General features: G+C 37.6%; 1 long non-coding RNA gene across 1 annotated transcript in view; it reads left to right on the top strand.

The window, feature by feature from the left end:
• LOC136165228 (uncharacterized) overlaps positions 1-27,366 on the top strand; it is a 67,293-nt gene that overhangs the window by 27,319 nt on the left and 12,608 nt on the right. The window contains exon 3 of the long non-coding RNA XR_010662476.1: positions 7,158-7,213. This is a non-coding gene — a long non-coding RNA (uncharacterized lncRNA). The remainder of the gene's footprint in view (positions 1-7,157; positions 7,214-27,366) is intronic.

Raw genomic sequence — 27,366 nt, 5'->3', positions numbered from 1 at the left:
GACAAGTAGTATTTCTAAGGGGACCCTTAGGTATTGCATCACTAAGTGACGTCCAACTTCACAATGTGCCCTTGATTATGGAGCAATCAAGTAGAAAAGGAGAACAGCTCTCTAATTTTCTTTCTTAAGTGAGTATGCATAACCAATATATATATTAACTAAGTGATTTTTTTTTTAACTAAGTGATTGAATGTTAGTAGTTTGAATTTACCAACTAAGGAGTTTTAGTTTTGAAGAGTGAAGGAAATTAAATTACAGACAATGTCATTAAGTGGCCTTCTGGAAAATGCAAAATATACCTCTGTATTCACAATCCATGAACATTTTGAGACTTTGCTTTTGAAAATGCAGTCTGTGTTCTGTCTAACAATTCCACACTCTTCTTGTGAAGAGCTATTATCAACCCTGTTGATGAGAGCTGTGATTTTTGCCTAAAATTTCTAAATGAGTATGGTGAATGTCTACCAAGTTGTTTGTCTATCTGTCTAGCAAGTTGTTTGCTTCATCTCGTTTCCAGATTATTCTGAAAATGAAATTTACATTTGCACCATTTTATCCCTTGAACAGTTATTCAAACTGTTTCTGCTTAATTTTTTTTTTCTGGAAATATTATTAACAATATACTCCAGTAATGATCTAGCCCAAGATGTTCTTGTGTTATTTTGGAGCTAGTTGCTAGTGACTCATAGCACGTTGGATGTCCAAGCTATGGTTAACTGGTGGTCAAGTTAGGAAATTCTGTTCCCATTAACTCTCCTTTTCTTAGCCCAGAACACCTCTCTACTCATTTTTTTTTTTTTTTTTTTTTTGATTCGTCATGCTCATAGTCTCTGCTTGGTGTTTTCAAACCCAAAGTAGATGCAATGACATGCCATAATGAGTATTGTTCCTACTACACTTCCAGCTTAGCTAAAAACAGGAAATACAGGCCATTTCATGGAAAAGCCCACTTCTGTGATATTTCCAACCCAAAAGTTTTGGATCAACTTTGAATATCTGAACTTTTGACTTCTTACTTACAGTAAATCTTCTAACTTCAGAATTTTAGCACCATTTCTACTTATAAGATGATGCCTTCCATATTTAGACTATGCTGACACATGAACTAGTTTGCTTTGAAATCATTTTTATTTAATGTTAGGATGTACTTGTAGCCAAAAAAATCGACATGAGAAAGTTGTGTGAATCATAAGATTTAGAGCATAATTGTAGAAAGAGATACACTTCCCATAGTTTCAAGACTTTCCTTATTTATTGGACAGTTTACTTAAAACGGGTCTATTTTTATGAGGTTTTACCCATTAAGTGAATATTTGATGTATAAATTTGTTATGTAAAATAAACTCAGAAGGAAAAATTCTAGTTTAGGTAAAAACAGTCTGACAGCTCTTTTGGTGAGGATTATCAGGCCCTACCAGGAAGTAAATCTAAATTACTTTGCCCTTTAATAATCAACCAATTGACTTTTAGTAATCCCAGGAGGCAGAGGGAGTTTAAAGTTAAAACTTCTTGTGCACTGTATTTTTTCAAGATCCAGTGAGGTAAAAATCTCATTGGGTCAATTAAGAAAATAAATCACATAAGGTTATGTTTATTTGATTCCAAAAAAGTAGAATGGCTTTGGACAATACATTATGTTATTTTTCAGTGTCAGTGAAGGGCCCATTTTTTCTTGGTTTCTTCCATATTATGTGACTGTGTGCACTGACTGTAATGAATTGGATGGGTTGCATTGTTACATTCATCCTCTTCTGACTTAGCCATGTACTGTAATCTTACAAAAACATTCATCATGATTTTCAAGCATGATAAATGGTGGCATGAACTATAATTGCAGGTTGAGTTGTTAAATAAGTTTATTTCATTTGCCTTTGTAAGATATAATTTGCTACATTTCTATTTTCACCTTTCATTTAGTTTTAAAGTCAAGTCATCTCAAGGAAGGGAGATGAAAAAAATAATAATGTCAAGGAACATGGCGGTTAGAGATAACAGAAGCATTTTCAGAAGGATCAGGGCTCTCTAGTCTTAATTTTTATTGAGGAAAGATTTTAACTCAATGTTTGTTGAAGTTCTGAAATGACCAAATAGTAGTTTCTTTTATTCTGTTTCTTGCTGCTATTTAGCTGGAATGTACTGGACAGGATTAGAAAAGACTGTTCTTTCTTTCTTTTTTTATGATTCAGACAAAAAGGAGAGTGCCAGAGTTCTTAAAAATAATCTTTCTTTATGAGATTTCAACCCTTTGTGTAGACTCAGAAAATGGAGACAGTATCTAGGTTATTAAAGAGTTTATCAAACTGTACATAACGTACTAAACTTTAAAAATTTTGCTCATGATTGAGTTGACAATATAATCTTCCATCCCAGGTCAACCCTCCTCCCCTAAACCTTCTTCCAAAGCAAGAAAAATAAAGTAAAAGATGGCTAATACCTGTTAAAATGCTGCAGAAGCCAAGTATTTTTCTATTGTGTCTGTATCACATGATATCCATTCTCCTCTGCATGATTCTTGGAATAATATCACTCACAAGTTAAGATCTTACATTTAAGATTTTTAAGCTCTAGCTGAATAATGCTGGATAAGTTAGAAAGTCCTAATAGTGAACTTAAAAAGAAATGTTGACAGGGCTTGGATTCTCATCGTGCTGGTGGGTACCATGATTATAATGGTTTCCTTTAAAACTCTTCCATTTAATGTTCCAAACATTGGAATTTGTAGTTTTTCCTTTGGTCCAGAGATCAAAAACATGAACAATTTTATATTTCTTAGACTGGACGGCCTCTGTGTTTCCACAATTTCTGTGGGAAAGCAATCCACTCTTTCTCAATTTTATTAAAACCACCATCTTGGCTCCACTAGGTGCCATTACAAGCACTTTCATTATGTCTCATATCTCCTTTTAGGAAGTTGAACTCTGATTATTGCTTTTCTTTTTTCCTATTGGTTTTTAAAAACTATATACTGTAAGTGAAAAATGGTTTAGAAATCGAAGATAGGGTAACACATGAGGTTGAAAAAGTATTGTGAGAGACAGATTATTTGAGGTCAAACCCTTCTGCCATTTAGTATCTTTGTGAGTTAGGCAAGCTGTGTGACTCTAGGCCTTATTTCCCTCATCTGTAAATTGCATATATTAATAATATCTGCCTTGTGAGGCTTTTGTAATAATTAAATAAGGTAACAAATGTGAAGTGACTGGATCACAGTAAATTCTCAACAATTGGTGCCATTACCAGATTATTTAGTTATGTATTTAATTGAGGGGTATATTCATGGGGCCAGACACGACTGAGCGACTGAACTGAACTGAACTGATATTGGACTGGGGAGCTATTCCCTTCTCTGGGGAATCTTCCTGAGCCAGGGTTCAAACCCAGGTCTGCAATGCAGGAGACCCAGATTCAATCCCTGGGTCAGGAAGATCTGCTGGAGAAGAGAATGGCAACCCACTCCAATATTCTTGCCTGGAGAATTTCATGCACAGAGGGGCCTGGCAGGTTACAGTCCATGGGGTCACAAAGAGTTGGACATGATTGAGTGACTAACACACACACACACAGTTGCTCTATGATATTGTGCAGGCTTCTGATGTACAATAAAGTGAATCAGCTCTGTGTAAACATATATCCCCTCGCTCTTAGACCTCTCTCCCATCCCCCTCCATCCCACTCATTTAGGTCACCAGGAAGCAATGAGCGGAGCTTCCCGTGCTATTACAGCAGATTCCCGCTAGCTATCCATCTTACACACGATAGCGTATCTATGTTGTTCCATTTATTTGGAAATATTACCTAGTAGCAGTTACTGTCTTACTCAGAAAGCTTTATTTTATAATAGGCATATTTTAGTGTTTTTGTTTTCAAATAAGATAAATTAAACTATATTCATTCAGCAGCTCTTTATTGGGTACCTACTATGTGCCAGTTGACTAAACACACCTTCTTCTGTTATAAATTATGATGTTTGCCTTTGGCTTTTTCTGTTTTGTTGTTTTTGTGGTTATCAGATTATGGAAGTTTGTCAGTATTCCTAATTTGCTAAAAAGTTTTTCTACTGTGAATGAACATGAGTTTTATCAAATGATTATTTTTTCCTAGCTCTTTTGAGATGACCATATGAGTTTTCAGGCTTCCATGGTGGCTCAGTTGGTAAAAGAATCAGTTTGCAATGCAGGAGACACAAGTTTGATCCCTGGGTCCGGAGGATCCCCTGGAGAAGGAAATGGCAACTCACAAGAGTATTATTGCCTGGGAAGTCCCGTGGACACAGGAGTCCATGGGATGGCAAAGAGTTGGACATGACTTAGTAAATAACAACAACATATGAGAAAACATTTCTCTTTTTCTTTCGTTTGTTGAATTTTATTAAAAGATTTTAAATATTAAATCACCTGGTCACATTTAGTGGAGATAAATCTTAGTTTTGGTATTTATCCTTTTGATTTACAACTGAATTTAATTTTGTGCTTATATTTTTGTGTCATGAATTTTATATATGTGTTCAGAGGAGAGATTTGCTTGTTATAGTTGTATTTCTTTCATACAAAATTCTTGTTCAATGTTGATATCGCATGCTGCCCTCACAAAATGAGATTGGAAATATTTCCTTATCTCTTTTTTTCTGGAAGTCTTTGTGTTAGATTGGTGTTATTTCTTCCTTGAAGGTTTCAAGGCATCACTGATGTAACCCAGGTCTAAAGTTTTCTTCCTGAGAGAGAAATTAGAGATTTAATTTCTTTCACAGGTACAGTGTTATTGAGATTTTTCATTTTTTGTGTGTGTGTCAATTTTTTTTCCTTTTTTCCTTCCTTCCCTCCTCCTTTCTTTGGAAGACTAGTAGTTGCTGGTTTTGGTTCAGCGTCTCAAGGGTATCAAATCCAAGGTCTTTGTGATTCTCTTCGTATTTTCTTTGTGGTTGAGTGGTGGCTGTTGTGGCTGAAGACACCATATTCAAGTCTCAGGTTGGAAATTAGTGGAAGCAACTCATAACAACTAGTGGAGTCCTTATGAAGAATGCAAAACTTTCTTTAAAGATTTAGGTTTCTGTCTCTCTGGCCAGAACTGTGTTTCATGGCCCTCAACTTACTGCAAGGAACGCTGAGAAATGCTATCTGGACACATTTCTGTACCCACAATAATGCAGGTTCTGTTAGGAAGGGAGAAAGGAAAGCAGATTGTGTAGACAACTATCTGTGAAGTGTGACATTAGATGTGGTTCTTAGGAAGATATCTGTGGGCACTATCAAAGGTGATTTGGAGCTAGATGACTTGGTTAACATATTCTCCTAAATTTAGTGGCCATGATATCTAGAGATTATTATATTGATGAAAGATATGAAGGTGATATTAATGATGACTTATAGTACAGTGATACCTCTGGGATGTTTTAAGTTTTTTTCTATTTGAAAGAAGTTACTAAGAAATAATTAACAATAATAATAACCATCTAAGAAACATGTCTTGGTAATGTTAATTCATTTCATTTCATTCATTGCTTCATCATCACATGTTTATTGGGCACCTCTGTGTGCTAGGGGCAGAGCAGTGAAAAACATAGGCCAGTCCTATTTTCACAGACCACAGAGTCCAGCTGGGAAGACAGGTAGTTAACAGGGGACCCAATCAGAAAGATTATTATGTTTTGTACTGTGGGAGTTCCCTGGTGGCTCAGTTGGTAAAGAATCTGCCTGCAATGCAAGAGATCCAGGTTCAATTCCTGGGTTGGAAAGATCCCCTGGAGAAGGAAATGGCTACCCAAACCACTATTCTTGCCTAGAGAATTCCATGGACAGAGGAGCCTGGTGGGCTATAGTCGTTGGGGTCGCAAAGAGTTGGACATGACTGAGCGACTAACACTTTCACACATGGGATGCTAGGAAAGACAGAGTGATGAGATAAAGTCACTGGGGTGTGAGGGGTCAGGTGCTATTTCAAATAATGTCGCCAGGCTGGAAAAGCCTGTCTGCAAAGGTCTTTGAGTTGAAGGGTGAGAGTGAGCTGAGTGTGAAAAAAGCCAGAGTGTATGTGTTAGGGTGAAGTGAGAAGAACAGATGCAAAGACCCAGAGGCAGAAAAGAGCCAGAAATAAGGATCTGAGGCTGGTGTGGGTGTGCCTGGGAAGAGTAGGGGGGTAACCGGTGGTGAAGGAGGTGGGGGTCTTTCCCAGAGGGCCCATTGGGCCATTGTGTAGGAGCCAGCGGAAGACTTTAAGTCATAAAGTCGGCAATCTGGTTTATGTTTACAAAGGTCGTTCCGATTGTCATCTGAGAAGGACTGGAGAGAGGCAAGGAGGTATGAAGGGAGACCAGTTAGTTAGGAGGACCAGTTAGGGGGTTAATGCTCTGGCCGAGGAGAGAGCTGGTGCTCTGGATGAGAAGGATTTCAGAGGAAATGGGGAACACCTGGAAGTGTATGGCGGGGCAGAAACGGATGGTGCTTGCCTATGGATTACACAGTGAATTAGGAAAGGCCTTGTTTCTAAGTATTTTTAGAACTTTTTAGTTTTGTGTTCTCTGTAAACGCTAATGGCAGCATCATAACTGGATTCTTCCAGTTCTTCTTAACTCAAACTTCATACATTAAAATGTTAATATCTACTGGGATAACTCTTTTCTTTTATCCTTTAATTAAAAACAGCAACAACAGCAGAAAAGGATTTTTAACAGAACAATGATTCCAGCTTGGTATTTGCCCTTGAAGATCTTGCCTGTGTCCTTTATCCTAAGGGAAATTCCTCCTTTCCTGTTTTTTTCTAGTTTATAGAAACAAATATCCATAAAAAGATATATCATAGTTTTTTTTTTAGTAGAAAAGAGATTAAAAGAAAAGAGCAACAGCAACATCTTTCTCATATTATTTGTATATATTACTGTAGAATTTAGTGACCTGAAGAAAAAGCAAGTGGTTTTTTTACGTAACTTTATTTGAAATAAACTTAATCTACACTAGTGAGTCCCTCAATTTAATGTGCACATAAATCACATGGGGGTCTCGTGGAGATGAAGATTCTGACTCAGTAAGTCTGGGTGGGCCAAGGTTTGCATTTCTACCAAACTCCCATCTGGCCCACAGACCACACTCGAATAGGAAAGATGTTAACTTTACTCCAAATGGGCATTGTCCCTGCTCTTAATCACCTATAATTTTATTCTTCAGGGTTCCAAGATCATCAGATTGGAGAAACTGACCCATTGGAACTCAAAACATACTTGGTAAGTAGGAGAAACAAATAAGGAATTTTTTTCCTTTCTGGAATTTATTTCTAGGTTTATAATTCACATTCTGTTTGGCCTAAGAAAGCCTGGCATATTGATTGTTGTCTGGTATGTTCTTTACCCTAATGACTAAGAGTTTAATTACATTCCAATTGTGACTATTTCCCTAAATATTCCCAGCTGCTTTCAAGATGAACTCTATAACATTACTAGAAATAGGCTCTGTGGCCTTTTTGGGAAGTCTGCAATATGATCATATGATCCCAAATAGCTTTATTCAACATGTGATGTTAAGAAGACCACAGAATTTTAGAGTATCTTTTCAAGTTAGCATTAATCATATGCGGTTTTCTTCTGAAAGCATTTCTTTCAAAATGACCCACATTTTGAAAAGAAAAAAACTCGTATCAGTTTAGATGAGATATTGATGGAGAGGATTTGATTCAGAAACTTTATCTAGAAATAATAGGCTAAATTTTTTCATTATTTTTATTATTATAAAAAAGCACAAACTACTGAAAAATTAAACTTTTTATAGAACTATATTGCTTACAAAATTAAGTTAGGTCTAATCCCAGTCCTAGAGATGTGTGTATGTGTGTTAAGTCGCTTCAGTCGTGTCTGACTATTTGCAATACTTTGGACTGTAGCCCACCAGGCTCCTCAGGCCATGGGATTTTCCAGGCAAGGATACTGGAATGGGTTGCCATTTCCTCTTCCAGGAATCCTAGAGGTAATAAATGTTAATACTCTGGTGTCTATTCTTTTTCTACATTTCTTCTTCTATGCATTACTAATATTAAATGAGTATATATACATATAAATGCACCTATATTTTCTACAGGAATTAGACTAGGTCATAATATTGTTCCATAATTTCCAGACAGCAGTACTGAATGCCTAAAACCACAATAGATGAAATCTTTGGTATGTTTTCTTTTCACATGGAAATAATAGAGTTTAATATTTTCTATGTCAATAGTTTTTAGGTATATACTATCAAACTACTTGTAAATCAAAGGGGAGGGCTTATTTAAGTAATAAGCTTTATTACTAAGTTACAAGTGCCACTATGATATACAAGAGTACATAAAATTGAAGTCAAAACTATTTTATCAAAATATGATTTTTACAAATTGCTAGTTTTTGAATACCCAGAATATCATTTTTAACAGAAATATGACCTTTGAAAACCTTGTAACTCCAAAAAGTAGGCTAATTTTAAAGGCATTTGATGACCTAATTATTTAAATGCCATTCAAATTGGGATTTACAAAAATATATATTTAGCCAAGAAGTATTTACTTAGCTGAAAACAGGAGCAAGAGATTCTTCCTGCTATTATAATATTATTCAATTTTTTCTAAGCCCTCTCCATTTTCTGCCTCTTCTACATTTTATTTTATACATACAAAATTTTCTGTAAATGTAAATACTTACATAGTACATTTTAAAAAGTATGCCTATGAACCCATCATCTCTGTAAGAATTAGAAAAATGCCAAATATCTTTTTATTCTTTCCTTATCCATCTCCTGTTTCTTTCTAAGAGGTAACCTCTATGCTGAATTTTTCATTAATCATTCTCTTAAAAATTACCACATATCCACATGAATTGAAATAAGATATAACTTATACCTATATTTTTTAAGCTTTATAAAAATGGTTTCATACTTACCTTTCTAGTCTTTTTCTACTTGATATTATTTCTAAGATAATACACATTAGTGTCTGTAGTGGTAGGTCATTTCTTTTCATTGCTGTGTGATATTAACTTTGTGATTGTATCAAAATTTGTCATTTTAGGAACAGAGATTTGATTTTCCAGTTTTTACTGTTATTATGAAACATACTTCTCTAAACATTCTAATACACTTCTCCTGATGCACAAATAAGGAGATTTTTTTAGGTTGTTTATATTTTGGAATGGAATTGCTGAATCATAGCAAGTGATCAGCTTCTCAAGATAATATGAAGTTCTTTTCCAAAGTACCATTTTTTGTTTCTACAAGCAGATCAATTCCCATCGATCCATCTCTTGGTTTTGTTATTTGTCTTCATTTTTTAAAAATAGGTATAATTTTATTATCTTAATTTGAAGTTACTCAACTATTGCTAGAGTTGATAATTTTTTATACATTTATTGACAATTTGTGTTTTCCCCTCTACTAAATGGTGGTTTATTCATTCTTTTGGTCATTTTTGTATTGAGTTATTTTTTTTCTTATGTTTCATTTTTCATTTAAGGACTTTATTATTTACTTTTTTCCCTAATTTTTAAAAAGGGAATGCATAATTGCTGTGTTAGGTATGGATTCTCCTTCTAGTAATGGTAGAGTAACTCAGATCAGATCAATCATTCCAATGAGAACGTTATACGCATAAACAATATATACATAAATCTGTAATATATGCATAATTTTATATCCACACATGTAGTTGCATACACACATATTGTGTGTGTGTGGTTCTGTGTATGTGTGTATGTGTGTGTATGTGCGTGTATATATATCACAACTATCTGAAGCTATTTGAAAGCAAAAAAAGGTGGGCAGAAATGAAGATATAGTGATACTTCAAAGAAGCATTAGGTGAGTTTCCCATATTCCCACTCAGCATTGTTTTCAGGGTTACCATAGTGACTGGGCTTCCTAGGTGGTGCTAGTGGTAAGGAAGCCGCCTGCCAATGCAGGAGACAATAAGAGATGCTGGTTAGATCTCTGGGTTGGGAGAATCCCCTGGAGTAGGATATGACAATCCACTCCAGTATTCTTGCCTGGAAAATCCCATGGACAGGGGAGCCTGGCGGCCTACAGTCCATAGGGTCACAAAGAGTCGGGCATGACTGAAGTGACTTAGTACTTAGCACAGAGATTGGAGAGTGAGGGTGAAAATCTCAGAAAGGAGAGAAACACATTGGGAGAGCTCAAAATTCTTTGTGTTAACTCTATCCGAATATCTGGTTGGCCTCTGAAGTATGCGTGTGTGGTAGAGGGCAATCCTAATGCTGAAAGGATTGGACAGATTTTAGCAGTTGACCGCCACAGGGCAAACAGAATTTGGACTTTGAGTTTTCCTAGGTATTTTCCTGCTAAAACAAACAAACAAATCATTTCTACTCTTCAGAGAAATGTAACATATTCTCTACAAGAATCAGGATGCAAAAGACAATGACTAAATATATGAAGAGAACAGAGAAGTGACACCCATACTCAGAAAAAGTAATCAGTAGAGCCTTACTCCAAGAAATTGTAATCTGCAGACAAGATTTTAAAGCAACTGTTATAACCATATACAAATGTAAAGAAAAATGTGATCACAATAAGTCAGTAGAGGAAGTTTCAACAGATAAATACCAACCCGATTTGAACAAACAAAAAAGAACCAAATGGAAATTAGAGAACTGAAAAAACACAATCTGAAAGGGAAAATAAGCTGCCAGATGGGCTTAAGAGAAAATTGAAGATGACAGAAGAAAAAGCCAATAAACCTGAAAACAGCTAATACTAATGATTCAATTTGAATCTAAATAAAGAGAAAAAAGATTTGAAGTAAAAATGAACTAAGACTCTGTCACTTGTAGGATAGAATCAGAAGGTCTAATGTGAATAAAAGTGGGGTCTGAAAAGGACATGGGAAACAATGCAGGAAAAAGTTCCTGCAATGAACTGAAAAGTTCCCATATTTGATGGAAGATATATCCTGCCAGTTTTGTTGTCAGAAATCTCTATGAATGCAGCCTCTCTTTACCATTCTCCTACCTTAGTTAGCATATTAGGTCTCTAGATCAAAGAGAATGATGGGAGACACAGCAGTTTCTCTTTGGTGATCAGCAAGCCAACTGTCGTGGGTTGAATTGTGTTCAATTCTTGGAACCTATGAATATGGCTTTATTTGGAAATCAGTCTTTACAGATGTAATCGAGTTAAGATGAGTTCACACTGTGTCAGTGTGGGCACTAATCTAATGACTGGCATCCTGGTAAGAAGAGGGAAATTTGGACCCAGACACAAACAGAGAAGAAGGCTGTGTGAAGACAGAGGGAGAGGTTAGAGTCATGCATCTGCCGACAAGCCAAGGAATACCGAGAATTGCCAACAATCTCCAGAAACTAGGAGAGACTAGAAAGGACTCCTCCCTTAGAGTCTTCAAAGAGAGCATGGCCTTGAGAACACCTTGATGGACTTCCAGCCTCCAGAACTTGAAGGGAATACATTTCTGTTGTTTTAACCCACTCAGTTTGTTATTCCAGTCGTAGGAAACTAACACTTCAAGCAGTAAAAAAAGAATCATCCAAGTTTTAAGATGCAGACAAGCAACCTTTTCTGCTCCCAGATCTTTTCAGATCTAAACAGGAGCTGTCTCTCTCCCAGCCTCTAGGACAGGTAGCATTTCAGTCTTCTAGTACAGTCCTTCCTGTGCAAGCGCTACAGAACAAATAAGGCTTCTGTCATGAGACACGGGCTGGCAGCTTCCAGCCTTCCCCAAGGGTGTCCACAGGTCTCCTGGGGCAAAGTCTGCTCAGGCCCTGCAGAGTCCAGGTTGTCACCCAGCCTCCCCACCTGAGGCCTGCGTGCCTGCCAAGACGAGGACACAGTGCCTGACCTCATATGCACCCAGCTCTTCGAGCCTGCCCTCTGCAGCTCGCTCATCGTGTCCCCAGAATGGAAAAGTGAATTATTGACTAGGAAGGAAGAAAGTACTTTGGAATAGGATAGGACTGTACTTTGAAATATATATGCACACAGACATATATGCTTGCATATATGTGAACATGAATTTGTATATTTTACTTCCTTCTTCAAATGCTTTTACAAGCTTCCTATTTTTTTGGTGAATAAAATCTAAAATAAACTCTAAGCTTGGCATTCGAGATCAGCTGCTCTGTTACCTGGCAACTCCTTTTATGTATTCTGTAATCTAGCTGAACTCTTTGATTAAGTGCTTCCCATCTTTCAAAACCTAGATTCAATACCAACCTCTGCAAGAAAGCAGTCTTTCCTCATTTTTACACCCTTTTTGGAGGGACCACAATACTTTGGCTTTACCTCTCTAATTGCATTATGCATTGTATTATGTATTGTTTTTGTTCATTTGTCCACCCATCTTTCCTGGCAGGAAGAAAACTTGTTGCTATTAAAAATTAAATTAATGGCACAGTATATTTGTGAAAACTGAAAGCACAGAAATTCTGGAATGTTTTCCTATGGGTCATCATTGTCACTGCCACCATTGAGGAAGCTAAAACCTCCTGAGCGTTTATTCTGTTATAGGCAATGAACTAAGCAATTAATAACATAAATTATTTCACCTCTTTCCACTAATGCATGCTGATTATTAATTTATCTTTGTCTCCAACATAACCCATGGCACAGTTGCAGATACTCTGTGTTTGCTGAAAGATGAATCTAGAGGGCAAATATATGTAGAACAATGAGATTTTGAGCTTCCTCTCTTGATCTCAATAGATGTATCATTTTAATGAAAATTTTGGCTGAGTTGATCCATTAGGAATACTACTCCAATGAAAATATCTTAGAGTATACTCTATAAACTAAGGAGGATATTTATGAATGATGATGTGATACTGAAAAAATTCTGAATCCTAAATTGTTTTCTTTTATATTTAATTATGTATCATACAAATGTAAGATAAACTATTTTAAACCATGGCCCTTATGACAGTGCAGGAAAACACACTGAAAGCAGTGTTTAAAATGCAGAGTTGGATTGTCTTATATGTTTAATTCCATCATTTAAGATGTGAACTTATGGAGAATTAATACAGCTATGAAGTTCCTCTGTAATAACTGAATTTGTTGTTTAAACGCTAGTTTGGGAAGTAAGCACATATGTTTTTAATAACCTGTGTTTTTTGTCACTTAACAGCATTGTGAGCTTGGTTACTGGTGAGTGTGATTAATTTAAACCATAGTCCTTATGATACATGCAGAAAAACATACTGAAACTAGTATTCACAATGCAGAGTAAACTGTCTTGCATGATTAGTCTTACCATTTTATGTGTGAGCTTATGGAGAATAGTGGTCGTGTTAGTCACTCAGTCGTGTTTGACTCTTTGTGACCCCATGGTCTGCAGCCCGCCAAGCTCCTCTGTCCTTGGAATTCTCCAGGCAAGAATACTTGAGAGGGTAGCCATTCCCTACTCCAGGGGATCTTCCCGACCCAGGGATCAAACTCAGGTATCCTGCATTGTAAGCAGATTCTTTACCATCTGAGCCACCAGGGAAGCCCTAACACAAAACTCTAAACCACAGCTGTGAAGACTTTCTGTAATAACCGAAATTGTATGTTCAAATATTAACATAAAGAGCCAAGCATGTATGCTTTTTAATAGTATTTTTTTCCCTACTACCTCCCAGCACTGTGAATTTGGTCACTGTTGACTGTTTAGAGCTCAACACAGCTCACAGGAAGCCCCTGAAAACCAAGCCTCCTTGTGGATTTGACATTAAATTCAGACAACTTTGTGAGGCAGTTCAGATCTTCTGGCTTTTTCTTTCTTACTTTGTATTTCTTTCCGTAAGAAAGCAAAGTCTGACCTATTTTTAGGGTTTGGCCCATGAAATTGAACTTGGTGGTTTTAGTTTCACTGTTGTTGTTTTTCTTCTTTTAGGTAAAAAAATAAAGCATAGAAGTCCTGGCTGCAATGGTTAGAAAGGCATTAAAGCTTTCTTCTTTTAATTATAAACTTAAAGGCATATGAGGGTAGACGTGTGCTTTTTATTTCCTGGAAATTGTGGGACTTTAGTTCCCCTAAACCCTTTTAACCTCTCCTTTTAAATAACTCACTGACTTCTAATGGCCCTTGAAAGAATGACATCATCAAAACACCTAAAATAATCTACCTGGATATTAATTTCCATTTTGTTTTTGGGGATTTTTCACCAGCAAGAATTCTGTTTCTCTTTTTTTCATGCTGTTATTCTCCATCTTACTCTTTGTCTGTCTTATAGAGTCCTTCTCTCCTTAGCTGAAGAAGATTGACATAAATTCCTTTACCACACCAGGATCTTAGCGTGAACTTAAAGGAGATCATTGAATATTGAGATTTTTCCATCCTGACAGGATGGCTCTTATTCCCTTTCCACACTCTCTTGAGTCTCCTGTGAATTCTTATTAGAGTAAGTGTGAGAGGAAACACATGATTTATTATCAAGTGCTTCTATTACTGAAGTTAATGAATATTAAATATGTAGGCTTGAACCCGTTTTCAAATCTGGCAGGGTTTGAATGCACCTATATGTTCCATTGCCTTAGGCAGTTATAGGATTTCAGTTCTGGAAATAAGGATTATAAATATAAGGAAAACAGGATAGACAATTAAAATGTTTATTCACCAAAACTCTAGAAATTAGGGCAGATTGACCTCCTCAGTAGGTTGAAGAACCTCAAACTGAGTACCAAAAAGTAATGTCATCACTTTTGTTCCAAAGTTTGTTTTAGAGGTTCAGTAGCATCCACTGAACTTTTCCCCTGACTATCTTAACACATATTTTTTGTTTTTGAGAATCTGGCCAGGATTGGAAACAGAGGTGTGAAAGAATTACGACAGTGGCTGTTTTTGCAGCACTTTTGGTTAGAAGTAAAATAAGCACGAAAATCTCTAAAATGTCTTTAGAAAATTTGTCCCCAAGGAAATTCTAGCTTGAATTAAAAAAAAAATTACAGGGTTCAGACATTTAGGTTCATAGTCAAATAAGCATTGTGCTGATATGAATACCAACAGTAATTGCAACTATTCAAACATCTTACTGTCTATAGGGTCCCTTTCTAGGATTTCCATTGTTCTTTCACACGCTTTTCCCTCCTCTGATGGCTGCACAGCACCAGGCAGAAGAGTTTGGTGGTATTCCTTCCGTTTTACAAATGAGAAGCTTAAACACAATATTCAGGGCAAAGTTTATTTGTTGCTTTGCATATAGTACAATTTAACGCATAGGCATCCATAAATGCTTTTAAGTTCCTTGATCTAGCTGTACATCAAGATTATTCTGAAATACAGAAGTGCTGAGGTCTGTTCCCAGTATCATTTATGAATACTCCTCACTTTATAAATAATCTAAAAAAAGATGTATTCAGGCTTATCTATGCAAGTTGCTGTGCTTGGTCTGTTCTTTCCTAGAATTAAGATATTCAGTAAGTTGTTCTGCTGTTTTTGACTTTATGCTGCTGCTGCTGAGTTGCTTCAGTCGTGTCTGACTCTGTGTGACCCCAGAGATGGCAGCCCACCAGGCTCCCCCGTCCCTGGAATTCTCCAGGCAAGAACACTGGAGTGGGTTGCCATTTCCTTCTCCAATGCGTGAAAGTGAAAAGGGAAAGTGAAGTCACTCAGTCGTGTCTGACTCTTCGAGACCCCATGGACTGCACCCTACCAGGCTTCTCCATCTATGGAGTTTTCCAGGCAAGAGTACTGGAGTGGGTTGCCATTGCCTTCTCTTATACAGAATTATAATTTAATATTTATTTGAAAGTAGAGAAGCAGTCAGATAAATCCAAATTCATGGAAAAATAATTAGTTTATGATTAAAATTAAGTAGGATTTGTATCCCAACATTTATAAGAGTGATGTGGATACCTATAACCATGGCAAATGAAAGTAAACAAACTGAATGCATTGCTATTCATAGCATTTGACTGAATAGAACTCATTAGCTTAAAACCTGGTTTGTAAGCACTCTCTCATATTTTTTAGTATGATGAAATTTCAGAGACAGTATTACTATATATGGTAATCCTTGGGGCTTCTCTGGTGGCTCAGATGATAAATAATCTGCCTGAAATGCACAAGATGGGAGTTCAGTTCCTGCATCAGGAAAATCCCCTGGAGAAGGGAATGGCAACCCACTCCAGTATTCTAGCCTGGAGAATCCCATGGACAGAGGAGCCTGGCGGGCTGTAGTCCACGAGTTTATACTATGTTTGACTCAATCTAACAGCACTTTCTAAATATTTGAATATCATTCTTCATGAATATATGTGTATACCATATACCTTTTACTTACTGAGTCACATATCTTAAAGTATCTGTACAAAATCCACATGAAAATGAAGATATTTATGAGAATATTTAATCTATGTTGTGTGTTTCATAAAATCTAGGTGGTGGTTGTTGTGCTTCTTGGTTTGAAGCCCAATGTGGAAAGTAGAACATATAGAAGATGTAGTTTGAAACCATATAACTTAAGAAATGATGTCCTTATAGTTATCAGGGGGAAAGGGGTGGGGGGAAGGATAGCTAGGGAGTTGGGGATGGAGATGTACACACTGCTATATTTAAAACAGATGACCAATAAGGACCTACTGTATAGCATAGGGAACTCTGCTCAGTATTATGCAATAACCTAAATGGGAAAAGAATTTGAAAAAAATAGTGTGTGCTCAGTCATGTCTGACTCTTTGCTATCCTATGGAATGTAGTCCACCAGGTTCTTCTGTCCATGGGATTTTTCCAGGCAAGAATACTGAAGTGGCGATACTCCTGCTGGCGACCTTTACAACATAGGGATCTAACCTGCATCTCCTGCATTGACAGGCAAATTCTTTACCACTGCATCACCTGGAAAGCCCTGAGAAAAGATCAGTCATTTTACTGTACACCTAAAACTAACACAACATTGTTAATCAACTATGGTGGTGGTGGTGGTTTAGTTTTTTCTTTTCTTTTTTTTTCATTTATTTTTATTCGTTGGAGGCTAATTACTTTACAGTATTGTAGTGGGTTTTGTCATACATTGACATGAATCAGCCATGGATTTACATGTATTCCCCACCCCGATCCCCCCTCCCACCTACCTCTCTACTCGATTCCTCTGGGTCTTCCCAGTGCACCAGGCCCGAGCACTTGTCTCATGCATCCCACCTGGGCTGGTGATCTGTTTCACCATAGATAATATACATGTTTCGATGCTGTTCTCTCAAAACATCCCACCCTTGCCTACTCCCACAGAGTCCAAAAGTCTGTTCTGTACATCTGTGTCTCTTTTTCTGTTTTGCATATAGGGTAATCATTACCATCTTTCTAAATTCCATATATATGTGTTAGTATGCTGTAATGTTCTTTATCTTTCTGGCTTACTTCACTCTGTATAATGGGCTCCAGTTTCATCCATCTCATTAGAACTGATTCAAATGAATTCTTTTTAATGGCTGAGTAATAGTCCATGGTGTATATGTATCACAGCTTCCTTATCCATTCATCTGCTGATGGGCATCTAGGTTGCTTCCATGTCCTGGCTATTATAAACAGTGCTGCGATGAACATTGGGGTGCACGTGTCTTTTTCAGATCTGGTTTCCTTGGTGTGTATGCCCAGAAGTGGTAAAAAATAATGAGAAAACAGAGAAATTAAGGAAACAATACCATTCACCATTACAACAAAAAGAAGAAAATACTTAGGAGTATATTTACCTAAAGAAACAAAAGACCTATACACAGAAAACTATAAAACACTGATGAACGAAATCAAAGAGGACACCAACAGATGGAGAAACATACCGTGTTCATGGATTGGAAGAATCAATATTGTCAAAATGGCTATTCTACCCAAAGCAATCTATAGATTCAATGCAATCCCTATCAAGCTACCAATGTTATTTTTCACAGAACTAGAACAAATAATTTCACAATTTGTATGAAAATACAAAAAACCTCGAATAGCCAAAGTAATCTTGAGAAAGAAGAATGGAACTGGAGGAATCAACCTGCCTGACTTCAGACTCCACTACAAAGCCACAGTCATCAAGACAGTATGGTACTGGCACAAAGACAGAAATATAGATCAATGGAACAGAATAGAAAGCCCAGAGATAAATCCACGAACCTATGGACACCTTATCTTTGACAAAGGAGGCAAGGATATACAATGGAAAAAAGACAACCTCTTTAACAAGTGGTGCTGGGAAAACTGGTCAACCACTTGTAAAAGAATGAAACTCGAACACTTTCTAACACCATACACAAAAATAAACTCAAAATGGATTAAAGATCTAAATGTAAGACCAGAAACTATAAAACTCCTAGAGGAGAACATAGGCCAAACACTCTCCGACATAAATCACAGCAAGATCCTCTATGACCCACCTCCCAGAATATTGGAAATAAAAGCAAAAATAAACAAATGGGACCTAATGAAACTTAAAAGCTTTTGCACAACAAAGGAAACTATAAGTAAGGTGAAAAGACAGCCTTCAGAATGGGAGAAAATAAGAGCAAACAAAGCAACAGACAAAGGATTAATCTCAAAAATATACAAGCAACTCCTGAAGCTCAATTCCAGAAAAATAAATGACCCAATCAAAAAATGGGCAAAAGAACTAAACAGACATTTCTCCAAAGAAGACATACAGATGGCTAACAAACACATGAAAAGATGCTCAACATCACTCATTATCAGAGAAATGCAAATCAAAACCACAATGAGGTACCATTACACGCCAGTCAGAATGGCTGCTATCCAAAAGTCCACAAGCAATAAATGCTGGAGAGGGTGTGGAGAAAAGGGAACCCTCTTACACTGTTGGTGGGAATGCAAACTAGTACAGCCGCTGTGGAGAACAGTGTGGAGATTTCTTAAAAAACTGGAAATAGAACTGCCATATGATCCAGCAATCCCAATTCTGGGCATACACACTGAGGAAACCAGATGGTTTAGTTGTTCAGTCATGTCCAACTCTTGCGACCCTATGGACAGTAGCCTGCCAGGCTCCTCTGTCCATGGGATTTCCCAGGCAAGAATACTGGAGTGGATTTCCATTTCCTTCTCCAGGGGATCTTCCCCAACCAGAGATCGAATCCCCATCTCCTGCATTGCAGGCAGATTCTTTACCACTGAGCCACCAAGAAGCTTACATACAATTTTATTTTAAGTCTTGATTAAAAAGTTGTTAAATTCAATATAGTAAACCTGCTGTAGAGAGATGTAATTATGTAAAGATAATCAGTTTTCATGGTCTACAGTCAACAGTTTTAGAGACATTGATTTTAACTTAGGAGAAAGAACCTTTTGGTGAAAATAACTGTTGGGTGTTTCATTTGACTGCCTCAGAAGTAGTAAATTTCCTATCAGTGGAGATGGTCAAACAGATGTTGTAGTGGGGATTCCAGCATTGGATTAGGTTTGACTAAGTTATTTTGGAAGTCCCCATGATTCATAGCTAATGGAGGATATTGACTTCGAGAGAGGATCTCAGAATATTACTTCTGGAAAGAACTTAAGAAACTGTCTAGTACCACGCCTTCACTTTTCAGTAGAGCAAGCACCCCAAGGGAATGCAAACCTCTCATCCAAAGTCAAATAGCTAATATGTTTTAAGGGGTTTATTTGCAGGGAGTTTATTCTTTTGATTTTATTTAGAGCCTAGTAAATGTAACTGTATTCTTAGTGAACTGTCTGCTTGTATAATGTAGGGAAAACTGGACTCCTGCTGAATGGAGAATGTCTTTTATTTCAGGTTAGTAATCTGACAGGTACAACTCACAAAGAATCTGTGTTACCTGAATAATTGAAAATATTAATTTTAAGCTTATATTCATTTAAAATAATTCATGTAATACTTCTGTAGCAATGGAAATGGGTCTCTTAGACTTTATAATGTAGGGATCTTCCAGAAAGAGCAAAGGGGAGGGTCATGATTAAGTTACAAAGGAAAGGTGAGTATTTAAAAGAATTCTAAGTTCACTTTGCTTTGTTATTAGCCATTCTGTATGGGATATGAGGCAGGCAGATACCAGTTGGTATGTATTCAGTACTAGAAAAATCACTGGGTTGGTTAAAACTAAGTATTCCCATGCTGAGTGGTCATTTGCCATTTCCTTGAGCTGTCTGAATGTCCCACCCTCTACCAACCCTTCAGCTACGCTGGCTGCCTCACTTCTACTTAACACATATATCTCCTGATGTTGTAGCAGCTGAAAGGTTAATGTCTTATTAGTTGATTGGATACTGAAAATTAATTTCTAGTGGAAATGATATGACTTTTGTTCAACAAACTTATTTTAGTCTACCAAAGGCAATCTCTAGAATCTATTCTTTCAGTGAGGCAGTTATTTGGTAACGACCATAAGAGAGAAAATAATTTCTTATGAACCTCTGCCATACAGTCTGGGGACATGTTTATGAAGGCCTTTTGTTAAGTCTTTAAAGAATTTTTTTGTATTGAAAAATAATTCAGAGCATTTTTGAGGTTAGTTCACAACCAGGTAAATCAGATAATAGAGTGGTTGTTGTTCAGTTGTTAAGTCATGTCCAACTCTTCACAGCCCCATGGACTACAGCTTGCCAGGCTTCCTCACTGCAGCTCCCCTATTCTTCACTGTCTCCCTGAGTTTGCTCGAACTCATGTCCATTGTGTGAATGACGCCATCCAACCATCTCATCCTCTGTTGTCCCTTTCTCCTCTTGCCCTCAATCTTTCCCACCATCAGGGGCTTTTCCAGTGATTCAGCTCTTACATCAAGTGTCCAAAGTATTGGAGCTTCAACTTCAGCATCAGTCCTTCCAATGCATATTCAGGGTTGCTTTCCTTTAGGATTGGCTGGTTTGATCTCCTTGCAGTCCAAGGGTCTCTCAAGAATCTTCTCCAATACCACAATTCAAAAGCATCAATTCTTTGGCACTCATCTTTCTTTATGGTCCAACTCTCACTTCCATACATGACAACTGGAAAAACCATAGCTTTGACTATGCAGATCTTTGTCAGCAAAGTGATATCTCTGCTTTTTAATACGTGTCTAGGTTTGTCTGTCGACTTTATCAGCTCATAGTGATAGAAGAGGATACAAAGCTCATCTATTTAATGCCAGTGGGAGTTGTAAGGAATCAGAAGCTAGGCTTCATCTCTGTCTTTCAAGAACATCTGGGCCTGGGTTCCTTCACAGGTCATAGCTTAATCCAATCCCTGTCCAGACCCTGGTTCAGGATTTGGGCATATTTCCAGGATCTTTAGCCCTGTAAACTCAGCCTTGGTCCCAGAGACTCCAAAGTTAGAGTGTAATTTATCAATCATGGAGCTCGGTAACCCTGTCTAGAAACTTCAAGGCTGGACTATTTAGGAACCCATAGAGCTGAATAATACCAGCATGATGCAGGAAAACCACTGTAGCTTAGAATGTCCTGTTAGTAGCCCAGTATCTTGTTAATAGTACAATATCTTGTTAATTTCATCATTGGTTAATAATTGGTCCTACCACACCTTCCTAATTAAAGTTAGGTTTAGGAGTGGGAGTACCATATATTCTTCTTTTCTTCCTCCACAGATTTATTTCAGTACTCTAATAGGCATTCAAAAATATGTGTGAATGGATTTATTTTATAGTTTTAAAAGGAAGTGCATCATGGGGTCGCTAAGAGTCGGACACAATTGGAGCAACTTCACTTTCACTTTTTACTTTCATACATTGGAGAAGGAAATGGCAACCCACTCCAGTGTTCTTGCCTGGAGAGTCCCAGGGACGGGGGGAGCCTGGTGGGCTGCCGTCTATGGGGTCGCACAGAGTCGGACATGACTGAAGCCACTTAGCAGTAGCAGCAGCAGCAGCAACATTATGGTGTGGTAGTGATATTCAGAGAACTCGGGGAGATTTTTGTGATAAGTAAAGAAGAATTCAGAAATACGTTTTAGATTCATTATTCTTTGGAGTAAAGGAAGGCAGTTAAGCTTACATTTGATTTAAGGAAGGAAGAAAGGTTCTTATTCACTAAGCAACCATGTGCTGAGTCATTTAAAACTATATTTAAGAACTCATTCCTTCTTTCTAGGATGCCTTAATTTACTTCTGTCATGCTGTAGTAGTCACTGAGTAAAACCAATGAAACCAGCTTTCCTTGATGCTGTCCAGTGTGTTTATTTTTCTGCCAGACATCTGGAGGATATGCCTTTGGTAGGACTATGTGCCAGTCAACTCTGAGGAGCACAATTTCTAGCAACATTTTACTTGAGATAAGTAACAATGAATACTGCCATGAACTCCCAAATTCCAACAGCTTCACACAACAATAAATGTACTTCTGGCTCACACCCGATCCAGAGTGGATCAGTGAGCAGTCTCTTGTGGTCCTGCAGGGATCTCATCTTCCTCCACCAATTTTTAGGACTTCAGAGTCTTCTAATGTCGCCTCTATAGCCAGCCGGAAACTAGGGTAATAGAGAAAATCTCAAGGGAGGTTTCTTAATGCTTCATCCTGAATTATTGGGTAGAATCATGCAAGGGATTCAGTCATGTAGCCATGCATACAGACTCAAGGGGAATGGTGGTGTCATCTAGCTGCGGGCTGAGGAGGCAGAAGAAAAAGAATTTTGGTGAATACCGAAGGATCACAGCCACCAGCCGAAACCTGTTGTTTCAACTGCAGTTAGCTTTAACAGTGCTGTGCTTAAGAATTGAGAGTTCAGAATCATAAAGTAGCTCATTAAATAATTCTTTGCTTTGGCTTCTCTTTAGTTTCTTTCACTTTTGTTATAAATGAGTTTTCCTTCAAGTTTTAAAAAGTGAATTTCACAAGTCTAAAGACTCTCCCTAGAGAAACATACCATGTAGCTTTTGCTAATAAGTTTGCAGAATGTAGGAATCTTGGTGCCAAAAATCAAATAAAAACCCAAGTTATATGAATTGAAAAAATTGAGGAAAAATGGCTTTCTTATTGAGTTTGTTCATATAGTACTTCTTAGTCTTAATATTAAAGAAGGTAGAGGATTTTTTGTTGCTTTCTTCTATATGATTCTCTTAGGAAGTATGCTTTTAAGAAAAGATGTGTCAGCCTACCAAATGGGAGAAGTATTAGCAAATCAGACATCTTTAAGGGGTTAATATCCAAAAATCTATAAAGAACTCCTATAACTCAATAGCAAAAAAGTCCAAACAGTCCAGTTAAAAAATAGGTAGACGATTTGAATAGACATTTTTCCAAAGAAGACATACAGATAGTCAACAGGAACATGGAAAGATGCTCAGCATCACTAATCGTCCAGGAGAATCAGAATCACATTGAGATATCCCCTCACACTTGTCAGAATGGCTGTTTTCAAAAAGGTAACAAGTAGTAAGTGTTGATGAGAATGTGACAAAAAGGGAACGCTTGTTCACTGTTGATGAGATGTAAATTGCTACAACTGCTATGAGAAACAATATGGAGGTTCCTCAAAAAATTAAAAATAGAACTAACTTGTTCTCCAGCAATTTCACTTCTGGATATTTATTGGAAAGAAATGAAGACACTATTTGAAGAGATATGTACACCGCATGTTAATTGTGTCATTATTTATAACGGCCAAGAAAGATATGGTAGCGACCTACGTGTTCATTTATGTGTGAATGGATTAAAAACTGTGGTATATATATTTTACAATGGAATATTATTGAGTCTATAAAAAGGAAAAAATCTTGCCATTTGTAACAACATGAGTGGATAAAGTATCATGCTAACTGAAATTTCAATGCTGTTGTTGCTGTTGATCAGTAAGTCGAGTCAGACTCTTTGCGACCCCATGGACTGGAGCCCACCAGGCTCCTCTGTCCATGGAATTCTCCAGGCAAGAACACTGGAATGGGTTGTCATTTCTTTCTCCAAGGGATCTTCACAACTCAGGGATCGAACCCTCATCTCCTGCATTGGCCAGTGGATTCTTTACTGCTGAGCAACTTATCATACTAAGTGAAATGTCAGATCGAGAAAGACAAGTACCATATGATCTCATTTATATGTAATCCGAAACAAAGAAAACCTATCCAAACTCATAGGTACAGAAAACAGATTGATGGTTGCCAGAGATGTGGGGTAGGGGTCAGGTGAAATGGTAAATGTAGTCAAAAGATACGAATTTCCAGTTATAAAATAAATATCATGGGAATGCAATTTATTGCATGGTGGTTTTAGTTAACTAAGCAATATTGTGTATTTGAAAGTTGCTATGAGAGTAAAAGAATAAATCTTAAAAGTTTTTATCACAAGAAAAAAAGTATCTATGGTGATGGATGTTAACTAGACTTATTATGGTGATCATTTTGCAATAAACACAGATATTGAGTCATGTTGTACAACTAATATAATGCTATATGTCAATTTTACATCAATTTTCAAAAGAGAAAAAATGGTTTGCTTTACACTGATAGGCAGATCTATGAGAATTTCTGTAGCAGGGGTCCTTATCCTGGCAGGTGTCTGAAACTAAGTCTGGTAATTAAAAGACTTCACTTTGTATATTTTCTGGAATGAAAATTATTTCAGAGATATCCAAACAGGAAATCTTGACTAGATAGAAACCATGATGCAGTTAGAGGAGTAAAACAGTACCATACCTAGCAAGCACATAAGCTGTTAGTAAGCTGACCACATTTATTCATTCAATTCATTTATTGGACCCTGTGTCCTAAGCACTATTTCAGGCGAATACAGCAGTGAGCAAAATAAATATCCTGTCTTCATGGGGCTTAACATGGAATACAAACTATAAAAATTGTTATATGATGGTAAATGTTGTAGAAAAAACTGAGAAAAGTTTCCGGGAGAGTGTGAAGGGCTGAACTTTTATAACTAAGGGTTCAGGAAAGGTCTTATGGAGTGAAGATTTGAAAGAAGTGCGATAGTGGACCGTGTTTCTTAGATACAAGGGTATTCTTGACAATAGGTAATAGCAAGTACAAAGATCCCGAGAGGAGAGTGAACCTGAATTGTTCCAGAAACGTGAAATCGACCTCTGTGGCTGGAACACAGCCAGAGAAGAGCCGTATTAGGAGAGAGGAGACTTGGATGTGGCAGGGGATGTGAAGGGACACTCCCTAAAAGCATAGTAAAGATTTTGCCCTTCACTTGAAGTGACAGAAGGAGCCAATTCAAGGTTTTAAGCAGAGAAGTGACATGATTCGACATGTTTTATGAGATCAGTCTGTCACTTGTGTTGAGAATATACTGAATGAAGGGACGGGGGTGTGAATAGGAAGGCCAGTTAGGTGTCTGTTGCAATAAGCCAAGTGAAAGCAGTGTGGTGTGGACCTGGGTAATAGCAGCAGAGGTGGTAAACACTGGTCAGACTCTGTGTGTATTTTGAAACTAGAGCCAATAGGGCTTTATGATGAATTCACCATGGGTAGGGAAAGGAAACCAAGGAAGACTCTGGGGTTTATTAACCTGAGCCAGTGGATAGATGGAGTTGCCATTTACTGAGATGGAGAAGACTATGGGCAGGTTTTGGCAGAGTTGGCAGAAACTGAGTTTATGCCAGTTACATTTGTGATCCCTGTTAGATAGCCCAGTGAATGTGTCAAGTATGTAGCTGGTTATTAAGTCTGGAAGTCAAAGGAGAGGTTAGGAAATATGTATTTGGGAGAACTGAGAAAATGGATGACATTAAAGACGTGGGATTGGATGAGATGACCTAGAAAGGGAGTTAACACAAAAAGGAAGACCATGGTCTGAGGCCCGGTGAGCTGCCTATTTGGAGAGATGATGGAGCCAGAAAAGAAGACTCAGAGGTGGATAATTAGTGAGGAGGAAAACCCAAGGTGTGGTCCTGTCTTGGATGTCAAGTGAGAAAAGTGTTTCCGGGGGGAGACAGTGATTGTCAGATGTTGAAAACTGATCAAGTAAATGAGGATTGAGGAATGACTATCAAAGTGTGGAGGTTCTTGGTGCTCTTGACCCAAGCTGCTTTGTGGAGTAGTGGTGGTGTGACAGACTCTGAAGTGAGACAGGAAAGTAGGAGGAGTTAATTGAAGGCATAAATACAGACAGTGCTGGAGAGGGTTTTTGTGACAGAGGGAAGAGAAATAAGGTAGTACTTGGAGTTGTTTAGTCACTAAGTCATGTCTGACTCTTTTGCAACCTCATGAACTGTAGCCCACTAGGCTTCTCTGTCCATAGGATTCTCCTGTCAAGAACACCAGAGTGGGTTGCCTTTCCTTTTCCAGGGGATCTTCCTGACCCAGAGATTGAACTCAAGTCTCCTGGATTGGCAGGCAGATTCTTTGCCACTGAGCCACCATGGGAGACCAGTACTAGAGGGTAAGAGCTATTAAGAGAGTGTTTTGAAAGATGAGAGGACTAAGATGTTTGTTTTTTAATAATGAGTAGAGCGGCGAAGATGGGTGCTGAAGGAGAGAGAAAGGAAATTTGGACAAGAGATGGGAGCTGGGCACAAGTGGAAGGGTTGGCCTCATAGATAGGCAGCTCATAGACTGATGTGAATAATGGAGGAATGGAAATTTAAGAAGAAAAATGGAGAAGATTCGAAACAATTTTTAATGCAAGAGAATAAGAGAATCTACATATTAAGGAAATATGATAGATTGATTCCATTGTGATCCAAGGATTGTTGGAGTCAGATGTCTTGAAGCAGTAAGGTGAAAATGTAGGATGGTAAATAACTGTCTTATAAATTGAATGGCGGAGTCTGTTTCCAGCTGAAATTAATAAGGCTAAAGAGTATTGAAAATTTCCCTCAGATGTAGAAGTATCATGAGACATTTTTGGGAACTGTAGGTTTGTGCATTTAGTAGAGCCATGTATACTTATCCGGGAAGGCCAGATTAACATTGACATAGACTTCCGCACAGTATGTGGCAAGACTAAATGAGTAGTCTTGGCCAGTAGATTTTGCAGTTAAAATGCGTGCCAGTGAAGGGAGTGGGGCTAGTTGGATAAAATACAGCCCCTAGGGAGGGTTTGAGCAAGAGACCTGCACATTATGCCTTCCAAGCCTGAAACGGGAAGTCAGGTTTTAATAGCTTTGACTTATAAAATTAATACCCTCCAAAGAAAATTCACCTGTTGCCAAATCTAATGCCAGGGTTTGGATGCTCCTAGTTCCTTCAAGTCCCGTGTTTGTTTTCCTTTCTTTCTTTTTTTCTTTTTCTTTTATTATTCTTTTTGCCAGAGTTCCCTGAAATTTTAGGGATGATTACTGAAGGGCCTGTAATCTTTCTTCTTGCTGAATTATTTAATTAGAAAGCCAAAAGGAAAGAACACAAGCAAAATTTTAAATATTTTGTAAAAAAAAATGCTTTTCTCCTGGCTGTGGATTTCCTTGTGTACATATAAATATACTGTTTATGTCTTGTAATGTGACCCACTTGTTTCGAAACCCAGCTCTCCAAAACATGCCATTTTAGTTAGGTAAGGCTGAAAAACAGCAGTTCT

The sequence above is a fragment of the Muntiacus reevesi genome, chromosome 3 (assembly GCF_963930625.1).
Source record: "Muntiacus reevesi chromosome 3, mMunRee1.1, whole genome shotgun sequence".
In the NCBI taxonomy this organism is placed as follows: Eukaryota; Metazoa; Chordata; class Mammalia; order Artiodactyla; family Cervidae; genus Muntiacus; species Muntiacus reevesi.
The sequence above is the reverse complement of the archived record's forward strand: the minus strand, read 5'-3'. Positions and strand labels throughout refer to the sequence as shown.